We start from the raw sequence: 25,732 nt of genomic DNA, 5'->3' as shown, positions 1-25,732 counted from the left end.
CCCTACATAAATAGAGGCGCTGTTTATTTAATAGTGAGATGTGACAAGCAGCTGGTAAGCTGCTACTGGGGATGCAGTCTGTATCTGTACACTGACAGAAAGAATTGGAACATGATCCGAAGTTGCAATGTTCATCAATCATCCGTTCATTTACTTGTTCTTATGTGGTATGACGCGGGCCGCATGGGTCTGTTTCAAGGGCTGCAAAGTCCACAACAGGGTGAAAAGGTAAGGACGTCCTACCGTCCTCGTGGCTTTTTTCTACTCAAACAAAACAGACTTCCTGCTCAATATAATTCAGTTTGTTTAATAAAATTAGACAGAGACAGAAACATTGCAGATGCAACATAAATGCCAAAACTGCAATTCTGTGGAGGGCTTTAATTCAATTGGAAACAACTACGGCATGCTCTCAAGATGAACACAAGGTTTAATTAATCTGCAACCAACTACAAGCCGAAGTGAAATCTTTCCGTGAACCATCTTGCTCCTCACATTAGTTTTTATTTTTCATTTAGCTAATTCCCCCATCCCCATACCAGTGCTTTCTCATTGAGGAGATAGCAGGGTCGGGGTCCTCAAGGCAGGCTCTCTCTGTAAAGTATTTGTGCTCCAAAAAACCTCCTGTATTTTACTCCTGCCTCTGCATGGTCTTTAGAGGGCAGCTGCACCAGCGCCCTAAATTGCTACTCACCAAGTCTCCACTCTGGTACCGCAGAAGAGCGCCCCACGGTGGTACCGCAGTAATATACACACGGTACAAGAAGACAGGAAGGAAGCATCCAAGAACTGAAAATTACTCTAAAACTACCCCGAGTTTACTACCTTATCTCCTTCCTCGATCCATCACTTCATTTTTGAGGATACACTTAATTGACATGGCTGTCTCAATTCACACCACTGAACACAGACACCAGATAACGGTCAGTTTCAGGATAGAAAGACAGAAAAACATTACTGTCAACACCCACACTGTTTGCGCCATCCAAACAAACCCCAAAACGACACCCGCCAACTCTAGGAGTATCTCTGTCCAGAGCAGGGAGCGCAAGACTGGACTGGGATGCGGAAACTACAGCAAATGAAACTGACTCTGGCAACTGATAAGCCAATGAAGACATTACACACCACAGGGTTCTGCCGATTTGTGACGGAGGATTTGTATGTCTGAAGACATCAAACCTCAGGATGCCCCTCTTATTGAAAGATGCATAGAGTCAGGGCACAAGTCAAGTCAAGTCAAGAAAGCTTTATTCGATTGTAAACAAACAATCATAAATGCGCAATAGCAGCATTTCAAACATGTTAAAAATACATATAATATACACGTAAACAACTTGATAAAACATTAGTAAACTTTACATGCTTTCCTAAAATTCATGAAGAAAAGAAGATTAAGATGAAGACAGTTGTTTTCTTAAGCGCAAGACTTGTTTCAAATAAGTGACCATACTGAAAACAGTGTGGACATTATCTAGTTGTTTTAATGCCAAAAAAAGTTCGACATTGACAAAGCCCAAACCGTTTTAACACAGGGACAATGCTCATTATTTTGGCGTCCAAGTAATATTTGCAGAAGAGAATAACATGGATCGGTGTCTGCTTAGAGCTGTTGTCACAAGGGCACGACTGTAAAGTTTGGGACCAGTTGTTCGCATTAGACAGGGTAACTAATCTGTTGAATATTCCCAAATGAAAGCGAGTTAAAAGGAACCTATCGAAATCACTTAGGACCAAGGTGAGGTAGGATTGAATATTAAAAGTAGTTAAAATCAATTTATTATTCAGGACTGTAGGTTTTGCAATTTCATTTGACAGCCTAGCAGAATCAAGTAGAGACAGGCCCATTAGTTTTCATTCCTTCCTGGTTAACTCCTTTATGGTACTGGGGTTGGTAAAATACTCAGGATGATCGAGATCTTGGAAAAACTTTTGCATATAGCTCATCCAAGGAATTCTCGAGGCCCTATCTAATTTCAAAACGTCCAAAATGATACCTCTATTTTTTCTCATCCTTTGACCAGAGTCTGTGCCATAATAGCACAATAGCCAAAGCCAATAGGTCTAAGGAGGATTTGTATGTCTGAAGACATCAAAGCTCAGGATGCCCTTCCCATTGAAAGATGCATAAAATCAGGGCACAAGTCACAAACAAGTATTGGCAAAGCCAATAGGTCTAAGGAGGATTTGTATGTCTGAAGACATAAAAGCCCAGAATGCCCCTCCCATTGAAAGATGCATAAAATAGGACACAAGTCAAAAGCAAGCATTGGCAAAGCCAATAGGTCTTGCCTGTACAAGAGCTATTGATTTAGCGTGTGTTTTTGCCATGTTGTACACCAGCGGCTCGCGTTCAGCATGGCTAAAAGTTAGGTATCGGTTTAGATTTAGGGGTTTGTAGAGTACATGCCTACCCTTGGGCATCCCAGCGCTGATTCGAAACAGGACAGGAAGATATTTGCAAATGGATTTAGGGGAACAGCCATGTTTCAAGTCTCTTTTTGAAGGACTGTTCATTTTCAGTCAGTCGGAGCTCCGGGTCCATGCTGTTCCACAGTTTGGGTACCAGGTGTGTGAATGACTCTCCACCCCACCTAGATCTCTTGATTCTGCTTGTATAAGTCAGAAAGTTAGATCCTGACCTGAGATGGCGACGGAGTGAGTAGTGTGAGACAAACTTTTGTAGCAGAGCGGCGCCGCTGCCAAACATGGCTGTATGGGCCAGGCATATGGACTTGAATTTGATCCTGGCCTGGACCGGGAGCCAGTGAAGCTCCCTCAGGGAGGATCTTGCTGATGGGTGTCTGGATATATTCAGAAGCAGCCTTGCCACTGCATTCTGTACTACTTGCAGTCTGTCCGTGACGTATTTGGGGGAACCCAAGTATAAAGAGTTGCCGTAGTCGAGCCTCAATACCACCAAGGCCTGAACTACCGTCTTCCTGGACTTTTCTGGGAGCAGGCTCATTATTTTCGTAATCATACAAAGTATCCCAAAACAGGTACTTAACAGTTTTTTGGCTTGGATCTCCATCGTTAGATTCTGGTCCAGCCACATTCCTAAGTTTTTTATGGATATTTTAGGAGGGGGGTGGCTCCCATTTATCTCTGAGTGTGGGCTAAAGTTGCAGCCCAGGATCATTAGTTCGATTTTGTCCCTATTCAGATTGAGGCTACGGTCAGCCATCCAAAATCTAATTTTTTCCAGGAAAGGGGCTAGTTGCCTATGGTCCGAGTTAAGGGAATCTGAAATTGAGATCACTAGTTGTCCTTTCTAACTATTGGCCCATCTCTCTTCTCCCTTTTTTGTCCAAGATCTTAGAGGTCCATGTGACTAAGTACCTATCCAATTTTATAGAACAGTCAGAATTCCTAGAGCCGCATCTGGCAGGTTTTAGGCCTGCTCACTCCATTGAGGCTGTAATTCTGACTCTGCTGGACACCATGAGAGCTAATGCCGATGGAGGTGTTGCCCAGGCGTTTTTATTATTAGATCTGTCTGCCGCCTTTGACACGGTCGACCATAAAATCTTGGGTGCCGCAGCATGGAGGTCCGTGGGAGCACCTTTTGAACTTAGCAAAGGACAATCCTTGTCAGTTACATCATTGGACACGCGGACCCTGGCAGAGAGAAGAGGGGTTACCACACTGCGATCCTGGGCTTGTTGAAATCGTGCCGGAACACCAAGGCGGACTCCAAGTCCCAGGAACCTTCGCCTGATAGCACCTGGGCCGGGAGCAAGCCGTGCCTACCCTCTCAGGCAGTATAACTGACCTCGCCGCACCCGCTCCCCGGGTGCAGCAGCGTGGAGGTCTGTGGGAGCACTTTTTTAACTGAGCAAAGGACAATCCTCGTCAGTTACATCACGCCCACACGAGCCCTTCCACATAACTCCTCTATCTTTACCGCGTTGCGGGAGCGCGCTGGAGCGTCTCGGGAGAAGCCCGGGACAAGGGCGGGACCGTTTTTGGGGTTAGTGGCCGGAAGATGCCGGGTCTGGCCACCCCTCTTGGCCCTGTGGAAGGGGGCCAAACCATCCTCTGAAAGAGTAACATCTAGTTCCGAACATTGCTCCTCGGTTAACGCTGCTGACCCATGTTATAGTGCAATTTAAAGCGCAACTGCCTCAATCCTGTAATTCATTTCTACAATAATCTTTGTATCGTATCAGCTGAGGCTCCTATTTATTGGTGATGCCTGCCACAGGGACAAAGAAGCAGATGGGCTCTAAACCACTGTTACCTAGCTTGACGGGGATCGACCTTATGCTCCAGAAAAACATCGGGGCGGTGGCTAATGCCATCGAGCATACAGAATGGCGCCTTTCACTACCCCTGGGGTCTCTCCCGTTTCACCCACTTTCTAACACATCCACGACCACAATTAATTCTCAGGACTCACTCTTAGCCCCATCCTTTGTTTCCCTCCCAGCTCTTCCTACAAATACTCACAATACTTCCCCCACTAGAAGTAACGCATCCCTAGAGTTTCCTCCCCTCCTGACTAGACTATCTTTGACTCCTACCATTTTCCTAAACGAGTCGTTCACCAAGCCTTTGCCCCAGCCGGACGACTCGATAGCTACGAGGACTAGTGATCCAGCTGCAAGTCCAGGTACAATTACAACCCCCGTGTCCCTTCCAACCTCAAAGACTGTCACCCCGAGAGTCACAACCAGAGGGCAGAAAGCTAAGCTTAATACAATGCCCAGTAACCTAGAACTCCCATCTAAAAGCATGAAAGGGAATGCAGGAGGGCAGAAGAAGAAACCCCAAAAGGTCACTAATACACTAACTACGACAAGGAGCGAAAATGTCACCAATAACATGTCGATTGAAAAACTTGTTCCAAGCAGTGACAGCGGCTCCCGGGGCATTACCAGCAACACACTAGCTAGTTCCTCACTTTCTCCACCATATAAAGAAGACTTATTGAGTAAAATCGAGCACCTAATAAAAATCCCTAATGTCCCCCCTCTTGGAAAGGGTAAGGCGCATAGGTGATAAATTAGCCAATTTGGAGAAAGTACTGGCCGGTGGCCAGATTACCTCAGGGCAACCACTTAGTATAGTAAATCTAAAGCCCAGCACAAAGCAACTATGTCCTATTAGCCAGATTACCCCCTCAACAACAGCCCACAACTTCCATCCGCCAACAGACCTTCACTTAGACACACAACGATTAATGTGGACTCTACGGGAAGCCCCCCACAGATTAGCTCTAGTTCAGGCACAGCTGATTCTAAGGGCCAGGAAAGAACGGAGGGTAACATAAGACACGGTAAGAATCACGAGGGACTCACATATGCGAACCACAGCACAGTAAAGGACCCCTCCCCGATCAGAAAACCAACCAGGCCTTTAGACACATCGATCTTCCCCCGCAATCACTACCTTACACCGTAGTGCTAGTAGGAGTCTCGGAACTATCTTTAGGTAGATCAGAATCCTTCCCTGAGCTATTAAATAAAGTGGACCATTGGCTTAATATGAACAGGCCTTTGCCCCCAGACAAGTTGGGGAAAATATTATTCGTGAGGATGCTCACTTGGCTGGGACACAGAAGAAATGATCACCCGGGGGACTGTGTTGTTATAAACTTTGGGGACACGCAGGTGGTAGAACACATTCTTAACCAGTTTCCCCAATTTACTGAGAGCAAAATCCTTACTAGGGCCCTGAGTTTTTTCTACCCCCAACTCCCCTCAGTACAAGCACTTAAAAATCATAGGAGTCTTGGAATTGGAGCTCACCCTGTGGGCAGGGGGGGGGGCAAGGTATAACATACCAACTTTCAATTTCTTTGACAAGCTATCGGATTTGGAGCAGGTGGATTGACTTCCTTACAGTGCTCTGATTGAGCCTGTAGTGGTCAAAGTACCCGTCACTTCTCCACCCTCAGACTACCTGGAACACAGTGGCGTTTCAAATAATGAAGTACTATCAAATCTGACACAGGCCACTCATCGGTTGGAATATGAGGATATACCCTTTAAGCCCGCAATAACTCAACCCGACTCCTTTATTGGCATTTTGTACTGGAACATTGCGGGCTTACGCCCAAAGGTAGAAGACAGTATTTTGTTGGACTTTATCCACAACTACAGTGTTATAAGCTTACAGGAAACATGGGCAGCAGCGGAGCTTCATATTCATGGCTATAGAACTTTTTTCTCCCCTGCTTTACCACCCCCTTCCGGCAGGGCAAAGGGTGGATTGGTTACCTATATATCCAATACTCTCCAACTTGCAAGTATCGACTCTGTTAAGTTGGAGCCAAACTATCAAGTAAACATTCTTCACCAAAGAAATGCTAGCGCCCTGGCAATAGTGAACTTCTACAACAACCTACCTGTGGGCGACTTAATAAACATAATCAAGGAAATAGGCCTGTGTCTCCAGGAGTTAGCTACCAAGGCACGCAAGGAATTGATCATAATTTGGGGTGGGGATTTTAACCAGATTCTTTGTAAACATAGTGCTAACTCGCTCTGTTGTATAGTGGACGAAAATAATGAACCAATAACCCACTTTCTCCACACGGAGGTTGGGCACACGTTAAACGAAACCCTGTGTGCCCTAGATCTCATTATTTCTAACGATCTGGTAAATCCTCCTGTACCTGTCGTCCCTACATATAATTGGTTGTGTGCGTTACATGGGGAGTAGACGCATCCTTGCACTTGGGCACACAATATGGTTAGTTGAGACACAGACTCCATGTTGGAGTCTGTGTCTCAACGAACCATATTGTGTGCCCAAGTGCAAGGATGCGTCTACTCCCCATGTAACGCACACAACCAGTTCTTATCACGACGTACACGGACGGTTACGTCTCTTGCTGGAGCACCTTAAAAAACTAACCAACCCACAGTTAAAATATTGGCAATCTCACCACAAACTAAACCGCTGTGCGCCACGCTATCTAACCCCTGCTATGTCCCTACATATAATGGCAGCGGTAGGCTCATCACAATAGATTTCATATTTATATCTGGGACAGTGGGAGCGGCCCTTTTAAGCTGCAAAACACATGATATTGCCATCAGTAACCACTACCCGAATAGTATTACTTTAAAAGCTCCAAAGTGCCACAAGAGGCCCAACATTGAAACTCTATAAAGTCAGAACAACCTTTCAATGGATAGAACAAACGGATACTCACTGAGATGGGAAAAAATGGATCCACTGGCAATTAAAACAACCCTAGTTACAAACTTTAGGCAAGAATTCGCAAACTGTTTGGATCCAGAGACTATCAGTGAGGGTATAATGGCAAATTTTTCCATCCTACTAACAGCAATCAAGGAAACCCTTTTTGTTAAAACGAAAACAAGCAAAAACAGAGCTAAGGGGTGGTTTGACAGCTCTTGTTCAACTGCACACAAGAATCTCAAAGTAGCTTTAAAAAACAAAGATAGATCCCCACGGGATATTGCAGCTCTCAGAAAGATTTACAATCAGGCACTAAAGTCCAGGAAGAGCATCCTTAAACAAGAACTCTGGGCGCAACTCCATAGATCTTGTACGTTGAAGGACAGCGCTGACTTTTGGAAGGTTGTGAAGTCCCCTTTTTTATTAGACACAATGGATAACCCCAGTATTGATGTTGCAATTGACGAGCAGACCTGGGTCGACTATTTCGAGCGGATATTCAGCCTCCCATTAACCGTAACTCGCCCTGCACCATCTGGCCTACACCAACTCCAGTTCCCGTTGCCTATCCTGATAACCCACGAGAAGGTAGAACTCGTTCTGAAGGCTAGCAAGAATGGCAAGGCGCCAGGGCCCGATGGGGTACCAATCGATCTTTTCACGTTCAATTTGGATCTTTGGTCCCCAATTCTAACTAGGGTCCTCCAAGCAACCTGTGACCTGGGGCTTATAGAGTCCTGGTCCCAATCAATCCTCGTCCCCATTTTTAAGAAAGGGGACAGCCAACTCCCATCTTCCTATCGTCCAATCTCCCTCCTGGTCTCGCTGGGGAAAGTGGCTGGCCGTGTTATCTTAGAGCGCCTCCAACTGTGGGCGTCAGAAAACAATGTTCTTTCTGACCTACAATTCGGGTTCCGTGAGGGACTGGGAACTGTAGAGCAAACCCTTAACTTATCCCTAGTGATAGGGAAATACGTAAACGCTAAAGGGGGGGGGGGCTCTTTTCATGGCCTATGTAGATCTCTCCGCAGCATTCGATTGCGTAAACCATAATAAGCTATGGATTGTCCTGGGAGATATGGGCATAGAGTCATGTCTTTTAACGTTTTTGCGTGAACTCTATTCTGATGCGTCTGCTAGAGTCAGATAAAGCACGGGGGTGTATCAAGACAGCCGTTTAAACTGGAGCTTGGGGTGAGGCAGGGTTGTGTCCTGGCCCCGTTTTTATTTAATTTGTATACCAACGGCGTGAAAAAAGCCATGTTGACGGGAAGCCAGGACCTCCCTATCATACACAAGCGCAAAATCCCGGTCCTTCTCTAAGCGGACGACACTGTAATTCTGGCGCGTACCGCCATGGAATTACAGCGTGCTACCACAAGATACCACACATTTATGGCTAGCCTCGACCTAAAAGTTAACATCAAGAAAACTTTTGTAATGGTTGCAGGGTCGAGGATTAATAATACTAAGACAATTTACCTCAACTCACAGAAACTAGAGAATGCACACACGTACCCGTATCTGGGAATTAGATTTGACCACAAAGGATCCTGGAATCCTGCTATAGAATCCAGGAAACTCTCCCTTATTAGAACAACTGCCGCGTTAGTCAGGTTTGCGAATAAACTGGGCAGGTGGTCCATGGTAGAACTGTTAGAAATCTACAGGGCTAAATGTGTATCTAGTGCACTTTATGGGGCGGGAGTCCGGGGTCACGCCAGGATCGCGGAGGTCCAAAAGGTGGAAAGCACTTTTATACGTTTCCTTCTGGCAGTACCTCAGGGCACCTCTACCTATGCCTGTCACTTGGAAGTGGGTATACCTTACCTATTAGACCTGATTCAGATTCAACCCCTTCTCCTGTGGCACCGCATATGGACGTCAAACGAGACAACTCTTTGCCGGGAAATCATAGAGGATTGTCTTTCCCTAAATATGGTACTGAAGATTGGCTGGATCGCTTACATAAGAAAATTCCTTAACGACCTTTGCATGATCGAAGTATTATAACTCCCCAACTTTAATAGCTGCTATCTCGAGGAGGAAGTTTAAAAAGACCTGCCTTGCCCACCTAGAATCTCTCCGACTTGTTAGTGAGGTGTCAAAAGTCACGGTCCAGCACTCACTACAGACCAATCATCATTTACAGTCCAGCCCTATTTAACTTATAATTTCACGGGCTATGAAAGATTCCTGTTAACCAGGTTCAGACTGAATATTTTCCATCATTTGGTCACTTTTCCTAAAACCAACATCTGGAAAAAACCTCTTCAGACTTGTCCTTGTGATGACAGCTCTCCCCAATCCACAATGCACATCATATTGTTCTGCAGTTTTTATCAAGAACTGAGATACCATTGCCTTTTGCCAATCCTCAAGGTCATGGGCCTACGAAGGTGCCGCCCAGCTTATCTTGCCCTGCAGTTCATAGACGCTGAACCCTTTGCAAGATTGGTAGTAACATTCCTGAAGTTAGTTATCAAACATAGGCAGAATTTGGACTGAACAAGGGCTGATCCCCCTCTAACTTAGCGGCCTTCTCTGACTGTTAATTGTTGTAAACTGCAGCCTGACGCACATAACATAACTGCTTAAATGTGATTATATCGCTTCTTTTACTATGTTTTTATCTGTTTTTATCTATTGTCATTTAAAAACACCCCAAAAAAACAAGTTTTTTATTAGAAATTTTGTACATGTATTATACTGTGCTTTTATGGATGTTTCTTCTTACACCCGAATCAAGCTTGATTTGATTTGATTTGTTGGACCGTGTCAAACAGGCCGGTATCCTGGGCACTGCCTGTAACTGAATTAGATCTCTTCTTGAGGGCAGAATGCACGCTGTTCGTCTCACCCCTTTCATCGCTCCTAAACAGGTTACCTCATGTGGAGTCCCACAGGGCTCTTCCATCTCGCCTCTCCTTTTCAACCTGTATCTCTGGCCTTTGATCCATTCTTTAAAGCATATGATAGTTACCACCTTTAATTATGCGGATGACCTCCATCTGGTTTTTACCTTGGACAGTTTCACCAACTCCATTCTTCAATTTCAAACTACCATGCTCCATATTCAGAGCTGGATGGACCGCAACCATCTGAAATTGAACCCGGGCAAGACTGAACTAATCCCACCCGGGAAGAGTGAACTTGCCTGGGGCCCTCACTATTGGCCTGTGGAACTGCCCCGCTCCCTCATCCTTCTTCATCAGTAAAAAGCCTGGGGTCATCATCAACGCTGACCTCTCTCTTAGAGGCCAAGTGGGCGCAGTGGTGCCATCCTGCCTATTTCAGCCACGCAGGATCAGGAAAATCGCCCACCCGCTCACCCACTCTGCCCTGATACAGGTTGTGATTGCCTTGGTCCTGTCACGCTTAGATTTTTCAAACTCCACCTACCTTGGCCTCCCTTTGGGCCTACTCAAGCGTCTTCAACTGGTACAAAATCAGGTTACTAGGTTAATTCATAAGCAACCTAGATGGCTATCTGCTAGACCTATGTTGAATAAACTTCATTGGCTTCCTATAGCTCAAAGCTTTGCACGGAAATAGCCCAAAATTCAATAGCTGCAGAATAGTTAGGCATCTACCTTCTCATGACATGCGATCTGCCCATCTTCAGCTCTTGTCTATTTCTACTTTCAAGCTCAGACGCCAGGGGGGTGTAGGTTCTCTTATCTTGCCCCAATATTCTGGAATTCCTTGCCATTACCAATCCGGATGAACAATAATCTCCTGGCGTTTAGAAGAATGCTTAAAACTTGGTTGTACAAACAAGCTCTCGGGTGACTTCCCTTGGTGTGACTCCTGCCTGATCAGCGCCATGAAACCTCTGGGTGAACGTGCGCTTTATAAATTCCTATTAAGATAAGATAAGATAAGTTGTGTGTCATCAGCATATGACACAATGGAGAGGCCAAACTCCTGTACTATGTGGGCCAGGGGGCTGAGGTATATATTAAAAAGGGTCAGATTTAGGGATGATCCCTGAGGGACTCCCCAAGGTGCTGAGAAGGAGTCCGACATGATTCCGGCATCCAAACATTGAAGGATCTCCCACTCAGGAAATTGGCCATCCATTGATTAGCTGTACCTCTGATTCTGATTTATTTAAGTCTTTTGACCAATACTACGTGGTCTACCGCATTGAAGGCCGTGCTTAAATCCAATAATACAAGCACTTCAGCCCTCCCCTGGTCTAGAATTTTTTTGTTTTTAGGTGACCACGAGTAGTGCTGACTCCTTGCTGTATTTTGGTCGGAATCCCATCTGGGTTGGATGTATGATGCAATTGTCTTCCAGGAAGTGTGAAATGGTGCTAGTCACATGTTTCTCAGCTGACCAGCTTCAGTTAGTGGTGTGTAATGTCTGAGAGTGGAGTGGGGGGAGTAGGGTGTTGTAGAGTTAAATAGAGGGGAGTAGAGTCCAGTGGTTCAGTGGCAGAGAGTGTGTAGAGTTAAGTGTCATAGAGTGCAGTGCCGTGGAATGGCGTGGAGTGGAGTAGCGTAGAATGTAGTGTTGTAGAGTGGATGGTTGGAATAGGATGGAGTGGGTTGGAGTGGATTGAGGTAGTGGGGTAGTGGGGTGGATTGAATTGATGGATTGGAGTAGACTGGGTTGGATTAAGTGGAATGGGGTGGATTGGAGTGGGTGGACTGGATTAGGGATGATGTTAATTGGATGGTAGTGGGATGAATTGAAATGGGGTGAGGTGGATTGGGATGAGGTGGATTGGACTGCAGTGTGTTGGAGAGGATTAGGTTGGTTTGGAGTGGGATGGATTGGATTGGGGTGGGCTGTATTGGATTACAGTAGGGTAGTTTGGAGTGGCGTGTATTAGAGTGGTGAGGAGGTGTGGAATATATGCTATAGTGAAAGGGTTGGATTGGAGTGGAGTAAGGTGACTTAGATTGGATTGGAGTGGGGTGGATTGGAGTGTGGTGGGCTGGATGGATTGGATTGAGTGTGGTGGACTGAACTGGGGTGTGGTGGATGAATTGGGGAAGAGTGGGATGGATTGGAGTAGAGTGAAGTGGATTGGGCTGCAATAGAGTGTCGTGGATTGGATTGGTTGGCACTCGATGGGGTGGATTCGATTGGAGTGGAGTGGATTAAATGGGATGGGGTGGATTGGGTATGGGTGGACTTGAGTAGGGTGGATTGGACTGCATTGGGGTGGACTGGAGTGATGTGAAATGGAGTAGGGTGGAATGGATTGGGGAGGGGAAGGGTGAATTGGTTTATGGTGAATTTGATAGGTGTGAGGTGGATTGGATTGGAATGGAATAGACTGGATTGCAGTGGGATGAATTGGATTTGAGTGAAATGGATTGGATTGAGTGGGATGGATTTGATTGGGGTGGATTGAATTTAGGTGGATTGTGTTGGGGTGGGGTGAACTGTATTGGGATGGGGTGGATTAGATTGGGGTGGATTGGAGTATTGTGTGGGGTGGTGGGGTGGATTGGATTGGATTGGAGTGGGGTAGATTGGATTTGTCTGGTTTGGGTGTAATGGATTAGATATGCTGGAATGGTTAGTGCGGGGGAACTGGAGGGCAGTTGGGTGGACCGGATTGGGGTGAGGTAGATTGGATTGGGGTGTGGTGAACTGGATTGGAGTGGGGCAGATTATTTTGAATTGGAGTTGGACAGATTTTTTGTGATTTGAGTGGGGCTGGTTGTAGTAAGGCAGATTGTTTTGGATTGGAGTGGGGCTGACCAGAGTGGGGCAGATCATTTTGGATTGGAGAGGGGCTGATTGGATTGGGGTACATTGTTTTGGATTGGAGTGGACAGTTTGTTTTGGATTGGAGTGGGGCAAATGGTTTTGGATTGAAGTAGGCGGATTGTTTTGTACTGGAGTGGGGCAGATTATTTTGGATTGAGTGGGGCAGATTGTTTTGGATTCAAGTGGGGCAGACTCTTTTTGATTTGAGTGGGGTAGATTGGTGTGAGGTGGCTAGGAGTGGGACAGATTGTGGATTTGAGTGAGGTGGATTATATTGGAGTAAGGTGGAGTGGATTGGATTTGAGTAAAGTGGATTGGATTATAGTGGAGTAGATTGGATTGGGGTGGATTGGATTGGAGTGGGGTGGATTGGAGTGGGGTGGATTGTGATGGATTGGATTGGGAGGGGGTGGATTGTGATGGATTGGAGTGGGGTGAATAGGGATGGCGTGGCTGGAATAGGGTGAGGTGGATTGGAGTGGGGTGAATTGGAATGGGCGGATTGGAGTGGGGGCAGATTGGAATGGGGCGTATTGGAGTGGTACGAATTGAAGTGGGTTGGATTGCAGTATGGAATATTGTTTATGATGGAGTGGAACAGATTGGAGTGGGGAAGATTGGAGTGGGATAGATTGGAGTGGGGCTGATTGTTTTGGATTGCATTGGACCAGATTAGAGTGGGTAAATTGTTTTGGATTGGAGTTGGGAAAATTAGAGTGGGGCTGATTAGAATGGGGGAGATTGTATTGGATAGGAGTGGGGCAGTTTGGAGAGGGTAAGATTGGTGTGGGCCAGATTGTTTTGCATTTTAAGAGGGGCAGATTGGAGTGGGGCTGATTGTTTTGGATTGAGAGGGGCAGATTGTTTTGGATTGGAGTGAGGCAGAATGTTTTGGATTGGAATGGGGCTGATTGATCTGTGTTGGAGTGGGGCAGGCTGTTGTGGATTAGAGTGGGAAAGATTGGCGTCCAGCAGCCTCTTCACCTGCACACAGAGTGGGAGGTGACAACACCCTCCCAGTGCCTTTATCTCCGTGCCAGCACTCCCGCAGCGCGGGATACTTTGAAAGGGCCGGTGAGCCCCAACGCTTATTTCTACCGCATTTTGGGGGCCAATACCAGCGGACAGCACCATCGGCCCCTCCGTGAGGTACTGCGATCATTCCCCCAGCAGCCTCTTCACCTGCGCACGGAGCTGGAGGTGACGATACCCACCCCGCACCTTTATCACTGTGCCAGCACTCCTGTAGCGCTGGACACACGTGGGCGGCCCGGGCCAAGGGTGGGCCCATCTGCACCCATCAGCGCCTGGAAGAGGCAGGGCTGGGCCAGCCCCCTTGGCTGTTTCATCGGGCATCATATCTTATGGACCACGGACATGGAACAGGCACTGTAAACATCTGGAGTGCAAGGCGGTGAGACTCAAATTTTAATTTTACTTTTTTGTACTCACAGTCACTTGGATTTGTGACTACTACTTCCCTATCATTGTCAACAACCCAGTAGACTGCTTAATAAGAGGGGGTTATACTCTATAGAGTGGGCTAAAGTAAACTGTTAAATGTTGTTTTATTTCTAATCACTTGTGAGAGTTAATGGCCAAGTTTTTGACTGCACACCTATATTTTATTTTTTTGTGTGTCTTAGTCATATAGGATTTCAGAAGATTTTTAAGGAGTACAGTCACCTGGCAGTGACCAGAGCTCTGGTGCATCCTCTCTCAGGTATGGACACAATATTCTAAGATTTTAGATTTTAGATTTGATTTGAAACAAATTGATTATAGTACTGAATATCCTCAGTGATTAGCACGCCTGTGGACTTTTTCATCAAAGATTCTCTCACTTGGCAAATCTGCCAACCCTGCGTACAGCCATACTATAACCTGCATTTTCTTGCACCTTTGCACCTTGCACACTGCTTCCTGCGCTTTTGCACCTGCACTTGATGCACTTTGTGTTTTGCACATTTGCACTGGCGCTCTTGCGCTTCACACTTTGCACCTTGGGTCTGAGCTCTCCCGCACTTTGCACTTTGCATTTTGTGTTTTTCTATCTGGCCTCTCAGTACCCCTTGTCCTGAGATAATCAGCAGTGTCTCAATAAAACATCATTTCCTCATAAGATAAGCTGTAAATCCGAAGGATAATGGGCAAACGTATTTGTGCCAAAAAGAAACAACAGGCACTTTCAAAGCCATAAACTAAAGCCCAACCTACCTCTATAGATAGAATGCTAGAAATGGCAATAGGAGCGGTGGCAACAGAAATTGAGGGGACAGAGAGAAGACTATCATTAACTCCAAATCTGGAATTCCTTCTGGTATATTAGATACCTCACAAGCTTCAGGAGCCCTGCTTAATTATACTCCCAGGGGCCAAACATCTACAGTTGAAGCAACCAATATTGAACAATGTAGGGGGGAATCACCCACATGGACCACTACAAAAGGGAGACCTAAAACACAAATGAAAACAGTGGCAAGAAGAAAGAAGGTTATGGGAGAGAAGATAGATGACAGAGAAACTGGGATGGGAGGAGCAGCAAATAGCATTGAAACAGTCATCGAACATCCTATTTAGGTTACCAAGTTAGTGGTGGATCTGCAAATACAAGTAAGGGCTATTCTCAAGGATGAGCTTAAATTACTTGTAACAAGTTGGCCACGCTGCTCAAGGAGCAGACAGGTGACAGGGAGTAGTAAATGGGAACATTGGGCCTGACATTGGTCTTAAAGTCCAGGCCGCAACTAACATCAGCAAGGCCACCTCGTCCCTTATACAGAACGATCCCGAAGTTATTAATGTACCAAATCAGGAGAGACTGCACTCCACAACCCCCATCAGAGCTAATCTAACATCCCCACACCAACAGTCCAACAGGCAATTGCAGTCGAACAAACAGCAGGTGGGGGAAGAATTCAAAAAGCGCACAGATTCCACCAAAGAAAACCCTCTGCTCCCAATTGGAAACCTACCACCTGCTTCAACTCTATATTTTCTTGTTCTTGCAGGCATTCCTGAGCTTGGAGTGGGCCAAAACGAGTCACACCTTGAATTAAAATATAAATGCATGTTCTGATTAGCTAACCTCAGACAATTCCGGTATGATGATGCAGGAGAGATCCTATTAACACGCAGAGTTGGTTGGCTTGGATGGAGACCCAAGGACAAGCTAGGCCCCTAAGTGGTTCGAAAACAACTGCTCAGTCGCTAAGCCTAGATGTCAAATTAAGGTCAGGGAGGCAAGAAAGAGGTATAATAAAGCTGAAATAGGGAAACGCAAGGAAATCATTTTGTCAGAACGCTGGGAGGAACTATCAGACTCAGCCTCTGGGAAAAAAGGCACCATTTTCTGGGCCGCTGTAAAAAACCTGCGTAATATGGGTACACAAATGTCAGCAATAAGCTGTAACATCTCCAGCCATCAATGGGAAAACCATTTCTTTAAAGTGTATGCAACACCACCAAATGTTAATAATAATTTTGTATTAGGTGACTTACGTCCCTTAGAGATTAGCCTGGGAGAGGTCATCGCTGGTATTAAACAAAGCCTCGACAATAAAGCCCCAGGGCCAGATGGCCTCCCAATCGACATCATTAAATGGAAACCAGAACTTTGGGCACCCATCTTGACAAATGTATTTAACAGCCTACCTTTAGTGCCTATACCCGACACCTGGTCTACTAGCATAATAGTGCCTTTATATAAAAAAGGAGAGAGAACAGACCCAATGAACTATAGACCCATCTCACTCCTAGATAATACTCTCAAAATTTTGGGAAGAGTATTATATAATAGAATTATTGAGTGGGTAGACGATACAGGGATTTTAGACTCCTGCCAAATGGGGTTTAGGAGTGGGGCTGGAACAACCGAGCAGTGCATAAATTTAAATTAGGTAATTGGTAAATATACTATTGCTCGGTCTGCACCAATCTATCTAGCCTTTATGGATTTATCGTCCGCATTTGACCCAGTAAATAGGTCTAAATTGTGGGCGATTCTTTTAGAATATGGTCTGGATGAATCGCTTGTTTATTTTCTTGCGTATTTGCACACTGACTCTCTAATAAAAGAGAGAGGGACCCCAGAACCAAAGGGATAGAGTTCCACAATTGACACAAGTCAAAATATAATTCCCTTTGGGCGAATTACCGTAGAAAAACAAATTCTTACAAACATACTCATATGGACTCACCAATATCAAATCAAAACAAGGAAGCAATATAAAATATATCTAAAAAAAGCAGTGAAAACACTATAATAAAAGTAAATCTGCACACTACATTTTGTTAAAAATGGGAATCATATACAAGACGGAACACTATAAAAGATATAAATCCAACATTCCTATAAAAAAGGAGGTACAAGTGAAGGACTAAATGCCAACAAAAACTCAGAATTTTCCTTAATTTGTCTTTCTCGTATTACTCCTTGTGCATCGACGCGTTTCGGCGGTTGTTTTAAAGTTTAACCACCTTCATCAGGACAATTACAATAAATGTTTCCCAATGGTTCTCAATTATTCTATGTCACTCAGTAAAAGATCAGGGGTACTCTGCCTCCTTCTCAGTCTCAATAGATATTCTTCCAGCGAAATATCTCTTCAAAATTAAAATAGTGTTCTCCTAGTATGTCTTGATAGTAATTAGAGGGCTGCAACACTTGTATTCTGCGTCATTTAGAGGCTTCGTAACTGGCAACATGTGCTTACATAAATATCAATATAGAGTTATAGAGCCACGCACGCGGTATCAGTGTGGTCGTTCACACACACTCTATCAAAGCTTGTATTTAAATATCCATTGCTGATTGGCAATACCAGGATCAGGGAACCAAAGGTGACACGTGATATTACCAGCGTGCACTCCCTATCGGCGCTCAAGCAAAAGCGTCCCGCGTGCTGGCACACTGACACAAGGGCACAAGTAAGGATCGGGATGGGGGGGGGAGTGTCAGAACCCATAAAAGTAGAAAGAGGAGTGAGGCAGGGGTGCGTTTTAGCACCCCTGTTATTCATTATTTACATAAATGGATTAAACAAATCCCTAAAAATGATAACCACAGATGTCCCGAAAATAAGGGGAAGACTGCTACCGACTCTGCTCTACGCAGATGACGCGGTGCTTATGGGTCTAACCCCAAACGCCCTGCGCAGTTTGGTAAAAGACTTTGTGCAATATATGGAAAAACTTGATCTTAAAGTAAATTTAAAAAAATCTTTTATTATGTCCTGTGGCCCGGGTAAGAGACAATTAAGTGCTATTTCAGTGGGTGTTGATAAACTTTATTCTACCAACACCTTCCCTTATTTAGGAATGGTTTTTGCTGCGAGCGGCTCGTGGAGTGGACATTAGCCCACGCCATGAGCAAGTTCTCAAAATCCATTAACTCTATTCTTAGCCTCCCACGGCCTAGGAAAGTAGATGCCACAAAAGCTATTTTAATTTTTTTAAAATCACAATGTGTACCAGTAGCTACTTATGGGGCAGAAATCTGGGGTCTAGGAAAAACACAGAGCATCCAGACAGAGGAAAACCGCTTCTGCAGAAAAATCCTTGGAGCACCCATTTCCTCTTCGGAATACATTTGCCACTGCGAACTAAATTTGCATTTCATATCAGATTTTATTGCCTCCAGACCGGCAATGTTCTGGCTTGCTATTTGGAAGAATAAAATGGCTGGCCTAACCCAGGACATCATAAGAGACTGCCTCTATTGCGATAAAGGGATGTTAATCCCTTGGCTCTCTGGAGTGTTCAAAAAATTGAGTAGCGTAGGCAAAGGACACCTTTTCCTTGACCCAAGTAAAATCAACCCCAAAGATAAAAATGATTTAAAATCTGCACTGTACGCACTTTATAGCTAAGAAAGATCGGCAATAGAATTAATTAAACCTACAATCCAGGCTTATGTGAACAAGGATCTGTATATACAACCAATCCCTTTGTACCTTACGCTTCCAATGACAAAGTGGGAAAGATCTTTGCTTTTCCGCCTCAGGGCAGGGACTGTGAGATTCTTGTTATGTTTTCCACTAGGTTATACCTTTTTAAAATCTGGAAATAATCTGTGCCCATGTGATGACACGAGCCCGCAAACTGATTTACATTTCTTTTTCTTTTGTACATTTTATCAAAAATATTTTAAATGGTTTTTAGTACCGTATTTTAAAAAGCACAGACCGCTTTCTTTGGAGGAATCAAATTTGATGTTGTTGACTTTGAATAATGAAGAATTGATATTCCGCACTAGCACTTTCCTAGGAGTTATTACCCATGTTCGCAAAACAATGGAGAACCCTTAGTAAATCTGAGACCTACATTTATAAATTGTTTTTAATATTGCTGTTTTAATTACTGTAAATATGTTATTTGATCTGGGAATGTCTGTATTGCTTTTATGAATTTGCAAAAATTTGAATAAAGATTTTTGAATTGAATTGATTGACAAGCTAGGCGATTGTATAGTGATAAAATTCAGAAACCCTTGTGATGCCCAAGAAATGTTAAATAGAGACCATGGGAGACAGATGGGCACTATTAGAGCCCTTCCGCTGGGTTACTTTTATCCCCCAGAGAGAACCCATCACGCTAGAGGGCAAATTGGGTGGGACTGGAGACCTGAAAATCAAAGCTATAAAATAGCTGCTTTTGATCACTATAGGCCCAGACAGCCAATCTACAATATTCCCACATCAAATAGATTCATTGGTCTAGAAGGAGTAGATTGATTTGAGATCAAGGGCATATTATTATTATATTTCTTATATAGCGCCAGAATCGACCCCCGAAGGGGTATCTCCGCGCTTGCCTTGGGAACCCGTCCTGGTTTTTTCCCTGTGAGATAGCCCCTACAGGGCATCCCCAAGGTGAAAGCCAGGCATCCCGCCGTGGGGGGGCCGTTGTGGAGATTAAGCAAGCTTAATGCCCAGAGTTGCAGAGTGTGAACCCATGATTAGGTCAGGCACCGAAGCGATAATTATCGAGTCCATGGACATTTGAGCTCAAGACCCTGCCGCGTCGGGAATTGAACCCTGGTCCCAGGTCTGACCTCTGCTTCAGGGTCTGCCTGCTCTAACCAGTGAGCCAGACTTCTCCACGCATAGGACTTGATATACAGCAGGACGAATCTCAGGCAGGAATCGCTAAACCTAAGGAGGATGTAGGGTAATGCTTGATTCTAGGGGAAGGAGAGACCTGTGGGAGCATGAGCGGCTCCTCGGGAGATAAAAAAGAGGGACGTAATATGGCCATGACCAGCAACCAGTCCCTTTTATTAAACCGTGGGACTGTTATGAAAGCTGCTTCTGGTTTTAGCAGGATATTGCCCCCACCTATCCCTGCAGCTGTTGCCAAAATCAATGCCCCGTATCCTCCAAGGCTGCAAGTTCTGTCCTGGAAGGTAGCCGGTTTAAATACCAAGATAGATAACCCTGAATGGGGCTACTTTATTGACTAATACGAAATCTGTATGTTCCATTAGACCTGGGCAAGATGGGATGTCTCAAAATAAGTTTTGCCAGTTATAGCATTCCCACAGTATCAGGTGGAAAAAGGAGGCCCTCGGGTGGACTATGCACATGGGTGGGAGTCCACATAGGCTGTACAGCCAAACAGATAGAAACATCTTCAAATGATATTCTGTGTGTCCTCCTTCACTTCCCGCCAAAGGTTACTATTGCCCTAATACACGTGTATTCACGACCAGTTAGTCACAGCCAGGAGTCAAAAACACTTGATGAACTAACGTCCTTCCTAGCCACCATTTCAGACACCTATATGGTGATTATAGGAGGGGTTTTCAACTGCCAGTTTGAGCCATTAGAAGGTATGCCCAAGGACAGCCCCTACAAAGAAGATCAGTATTGGGCTATCCCAGAGACTAATTGCCCTCTAGTAAAAGTCTGGTCCCCTCTGCTGATCCAGATGAATTCTCTTGTTTTAAAACACTCACTAAGGGCATGTAATGGAAGAACAAAGTCTGATACTCCCAGCAAATTTACATTTAGTAGAAACAGGCGACGCTCTTTATTAGATTACATCCTAATTGACTCAAAATCTTGGCATAGGGTCTCTGGCTTTAAGGTCAAGACATGGCACAATAGTGACCATAATGCCCTCGTTCTAGAGCCATACAAGTTAAATCCCAGGAGTGCCATAGGGTTGCATGCTTCAACTGATCCTAGGCTGTCTCTCAGCAACTGTAGGAAGAGAGTACGGTGGGCAGACAATAACCAAGCACAAGAAAGACTAGGCTCCCTGTATGAGGCCACTATCCCGGTCCTCTTGAATGCAACCAAATCTGTCTCCACTAACGGTACTACAATTGATCTTTAGATGGTTGACCTGAATTATACCAGGCTAACATCAAACATGGCCGATTTCTTTTTTCCTATGAAAAACATCAGGCCCTATAGGAAACCTCCTCATCCCTGGTATATTGACCAATGCCGAAAGGCTAAAACTGCCTTGATTACAGCTATCAAGGCCAACGACCGCACTTTAATTAAAATAAACAGAGCTGCCTATCAGATCAGTGTTAGTGAGGCGAAAAAAGGGTGGGAAAGAGATAAGTGGGACACTTTGAGAAGCTCCCTTGGCTTCCGTGACATGAGGACATTTTGGAAGGTAGTCAATACAGGTAGCTCTGAGGCCAGATCTCTGATGGAGCCAAGCCTAGAGGCAGATGTGTGGAGGGTCCACTTCGAGTCCCTCTATTCGAGGGCAGAGACAGTGGATGACTCAGCACTTAAAGGCCACTCCCCACTGGTTGATTACCCGATTGCACCCATGATCACCCCTAGGACCATTGACAAAACCCCGACAATACCACTTAAAGTGATAATGGGTGCTTTATGTAAAATTGCATTGGGCAACGCACCAGGACTAGATAAGATCCCTGGGAACTTATTCCACAGTGAACCGACTAGCTGGGCGCCATACCTTTGGGTTTTATTTAATGCCGTTTTACAAGGCATGAAGATTCCTGCAAGTTGGCCGGAGCCGAAATCATTCCAATATAAAAAAAGGACTCCCTGCTGCTACCCACAATTTATAGGCCTATAAGCCTCATAGATATAAGCCAAAAAATCTTTGAGCAAGTATTGCTGTTTTGGTTGCAGAGCTGGATGGAGGATCACAAAATACTCAGTCCCCTCCAGGCAGGGTTCAGAGAAAACATTTCCACACTGGATCCGATCCTCAGGCTACAAATATTACATTGGAAGATCGTGTGTTTGGCGGGTGGCAGCCTCTATTTAATATTTGTAAACCTGAAATCCGCGTTTGACCTGGTCCCAAGATACAAGTTGTGGGCAGTTCTCAGTGAGTTGGGGGTCCCGGTATACCTGTGCCAAATCTTGAGGCAGTTGCACAAAGGAAACAATGCTCAAATTAGATTTGGCAAGGAAGGAAAACTAACTGCCCCCATTCCTGTAGGTAGAGGCCCGCCAGGGATGTGTCCTTACCCTGACTCTTTTCAGCCTGTTTATAAACGGGTTACTTGGTTTTTTACTAACTGAGAAATATTTGGACATCCCAAAGCTAGCATCATGCAAAATTCCAGCTACGATGTTTGTGGATGACACTCTATTATTATCAAAATCTTCCATGGGGATACTGGGGGTACTTAACAGAATTGATGTCTTTTGTAAAGAAAGAGGGCTTGAGATTAACCTTCAAAAATGAAATTCATGGTGTTTAACTCCATGCCAAAAGTACCAGATAAAATCCATGTCTTAATGGCAAACCTCTAGAGAGAGTATCTGCCTTTGATTATCTCAGCATAACTATCACAGAAATAATGTACCAGTGGGGCTTAAATAAAAAAGTCAACATTGAAATTGGCACAAAGAGCAGTGGGCCTAACAAAGGTGTTTCGAAAATCCTGACACAAACCTGTGAACCCAGCAATAGAAATATATAAAGTGCAATCCAGGGGAGCGGCATTGTACGGAGCAGAAATGTGGGGTAATCGTTGTTCTGACACAGATCGAAAACACCTTTCTCAGGCCGCTTCGATTGGACCTTGGGGTAAGGACCATTACGGAAGAAGTCAATCTTAGACCCCTTTTATTCTTGCGGCGTCTGTGGGCCACCCTAGTACTTGCAGAATATAGGGATGTACTAAGAGAGGTGGAAAACCTACCGGGGCGGGGAAAATACCCTGGCTCTCTCACATTCGACACACTTTAGGGAATATGGAACGGGGTAATCTCTGGGATAACCCAGAAGAGGCATGTGCCATGGTGTCCAGGAAAGGGTGAAAGGACTGTTATTGGGAGTATAAATTGGCTCATCTCCACAGTAATCCCTTAGTAGGCAAGCAAACTGCAGCTTTTCTAGAAATTAAGGATTGATATAACTGAGATCCGGCACTGAACGACATGAAGCCGGCAACTGCTAGAAAGCTTTACCTCCAGTTTTTATGGGGTGTTGCCACTCCGCTCCTTTACAAACAAATGACTCACAAACTCTGGGGTGCACAGCCTGTGACTGTTTTGAAGAATCAGATTACCATGTGTACTTTTGCTGCCCGAGGTACCTCAGAGCTAGAAAACGGTGGCTGGTGCAGATATGCAGAAATTTAGGAACCAGGCGCTGTTCTGAGGCCTTCAGAATATTGAAACAAAACACTAGCCTCCCCATAGTTTATTCGGTAGTAGGCTTTTTATTTTCTATGTGGTGTACTCGCAGAGTACTTTTAAAACCTCCCCCAAAAAAATGAGTTCTGTACTCCTGTGCACCAGTTGTCGAACGAAGGCATCTTAAAGGAATTAACTGTTTAATCTAGAACAATTTTAATGATGTAACTTATTTATACTATGAATTTATTAACATACTGGATGTCTGAGAACTGACCAATTTTATTGGAGAGAGTAAAGCCCTGATCTCTCAAATTTTGACTGGTGAACTGTTCATATATTCTGCACATGCATTGCATCGGGATGCGGGACCACTACAGAGATGGTCGACATTGACCAGGACTGTTGGCCGCTACTTTGGCTCTTGGATGTTTAATTATCCCTTGTGATTTGTGCTGTTGGTATGTAGCCTCCTGGTGATTACAGAGGAGTGTTGGCCACTATTTCAGCCTTTGGACCTTGAAATATTTAGAGCGATTTGTGTCTTGTGATCTAACCTCCCGGTGCATACGGAGGACCGGGGTGAATGTCTATTTGTACCCGCTTGAAAGACTGGGGTATTTTCACATCTAACTTACGATTTACGCTCTGACGAAGTTCCAATCGGAACAAAATGCGTTGGCTGATGTCTAGATTTTAAAAGGAAAAAATAATAAAGTTACTATTTTTGGAATATATTTAAAGTTCACTGACTTCATTCTGGTGCACCATCCTTCTCCATGTAAACTTTCCCCAGTGTCCACATCATGGACACACCAATTGGTGATTCCTTGAATCAGGGAGAACAGGGAAGCGAACTGTCCCAGCACCTGGCGACAGTCCCTCTGCTGCTCTGGGGTTAGGGAAGGATAGAGGTTGACTCCATCCACTGACCCATCATGTTTCTTGTCTGACAGGAGGTCAGGAAGAGGCTCACTTTCTCCTTCCAATCCATCATCTGTAACCAGGAGCATTGTCACTTCAGACCTCTCAAAGTGAGGTTTGAGGAGGTTCACATGTAGGACCCTCTAAGGGTTCCTGAGACTTTGCAAGTTGACCAAGTAGGTCACAGTCAGGAGTCCGCGGACATCGAGAGAATGGACCAGACAGTTAAAGGGGTTAACGCTGTGCTGTTGCCTTCTACACAGGCAGGTCTGGAGCCCTTTAATGAAAGCTCCTCGGAGGAGACATCGGATGCGTGGCCAATGACGCTGTACTCGGCCATCCAATCTAGTGAGCGATCAGACGGAACAGTAGAAGGGAGTCCCCGCACGTATGCGAAAAGAGAATCCTGGGCGAGAGGAGAGCCGGAAGCGAGGAAATCCGACGGGCAGAGAGAAGACGAGACAGGTGCCACGAGACCCGCCAAAGACGTCAAGCCAGGAGGCCAACGGAATGTGTTCCGACACGCCACCCTCCAGGAGGAGGTTGGCTTACCAAGGTACGGGCAAAACTACAGGGGTTCCAGGGCACGGGTAGGGGAAGTTGGTGAATGCGAGGGAGGTCAAAGCTGGGTCTTCAAGGTGTCTGCGGTTTGTGGTGACTCCTCCTTCACTCCCCGCTCCCCTGCATCGAAAGAGTCTCGTTATCCCCCTGACGTGGTATTATTTTCTTTGTTTCCTTGGGTATTGTTGCGTTTCGGTACCCGGACCACAGATCTACTGTGAAGCCAGGATGCTGTTACAACCTCCCCACAGGTCCCAAGGGAGGAAGCTGGCAAAAAAAGGGTGCAGCCAAACCAGAGGAGGAGCCCAACGTATCAGACTGTGAAAAACGTTAATAAACAAACTTGATAAAGCCTTCAAATCTGGCCTCATTACTGCCTGAGATACACCCCGAGTAGAGTCCCTCTTACAGTCACAATAATCTTGCACTCCACCACATCAAATTGACCAGTCCACTTGTCTTGGAGCGCACAAGGCTCCACTGGTGCATCACTCAAACTTTTTTGCCAGGCTGAAACTCAACCTGAGTGGTATTCTGGTTGTAAGAATGTTTAATCTCCTACTGGCTGGCTTCCAGGTTCGCCTGAGTGATTTTCCTGAAGTGCAGAGTCTGGTTTCTGAAGGCCACTATGTACCCTGGGTGTCTTACCAGGAGTTTTCTCCGAGGCCTCCCTCACCAGACTTAGAGGTTCTCTCAGAGGGTCCCCATACAGAAATTCACAGGGACTGAACCGTAAATATTTCTGGGTACCTCCCTGTAGACAAACAACAGGC

At 45.2% G+C, this 25,732-nt stretch overlaps 1 protein-coding gene across 4 annotated transcripts in view; it reads right to left on the bottom strand.

Annotated features, from left to right (window-relative positions):
• FGF13 (fibroblast growth factor 13) overlaps window positions 1-25,732 on the bottom strand; it is a 1,000,232-nt gene that overhangs the window by 925,216 nt on the left and 49,284 nt on the right. The gene's annotated exons all lie outside the window — the stretch shown is intronic.

The sequence above is a fragment of the Lissotriton vulgaris genome, chromosome 4_1, assembly GCF_964263255.1.
Source record: "Lissotriton vulgaris chromosome 4_1, aLisVul1.2, whole genome shotgun sequence".
Lineage (NCBI taxonomy): Eukaryota > Metazoa > Chordata > Amphibia > Caudata > Salamandridae > Lissotriton > Lissotriton vulgaris.
This window is presented reverse-complemented; position numbering and strand designations above follow the sequence as displayed.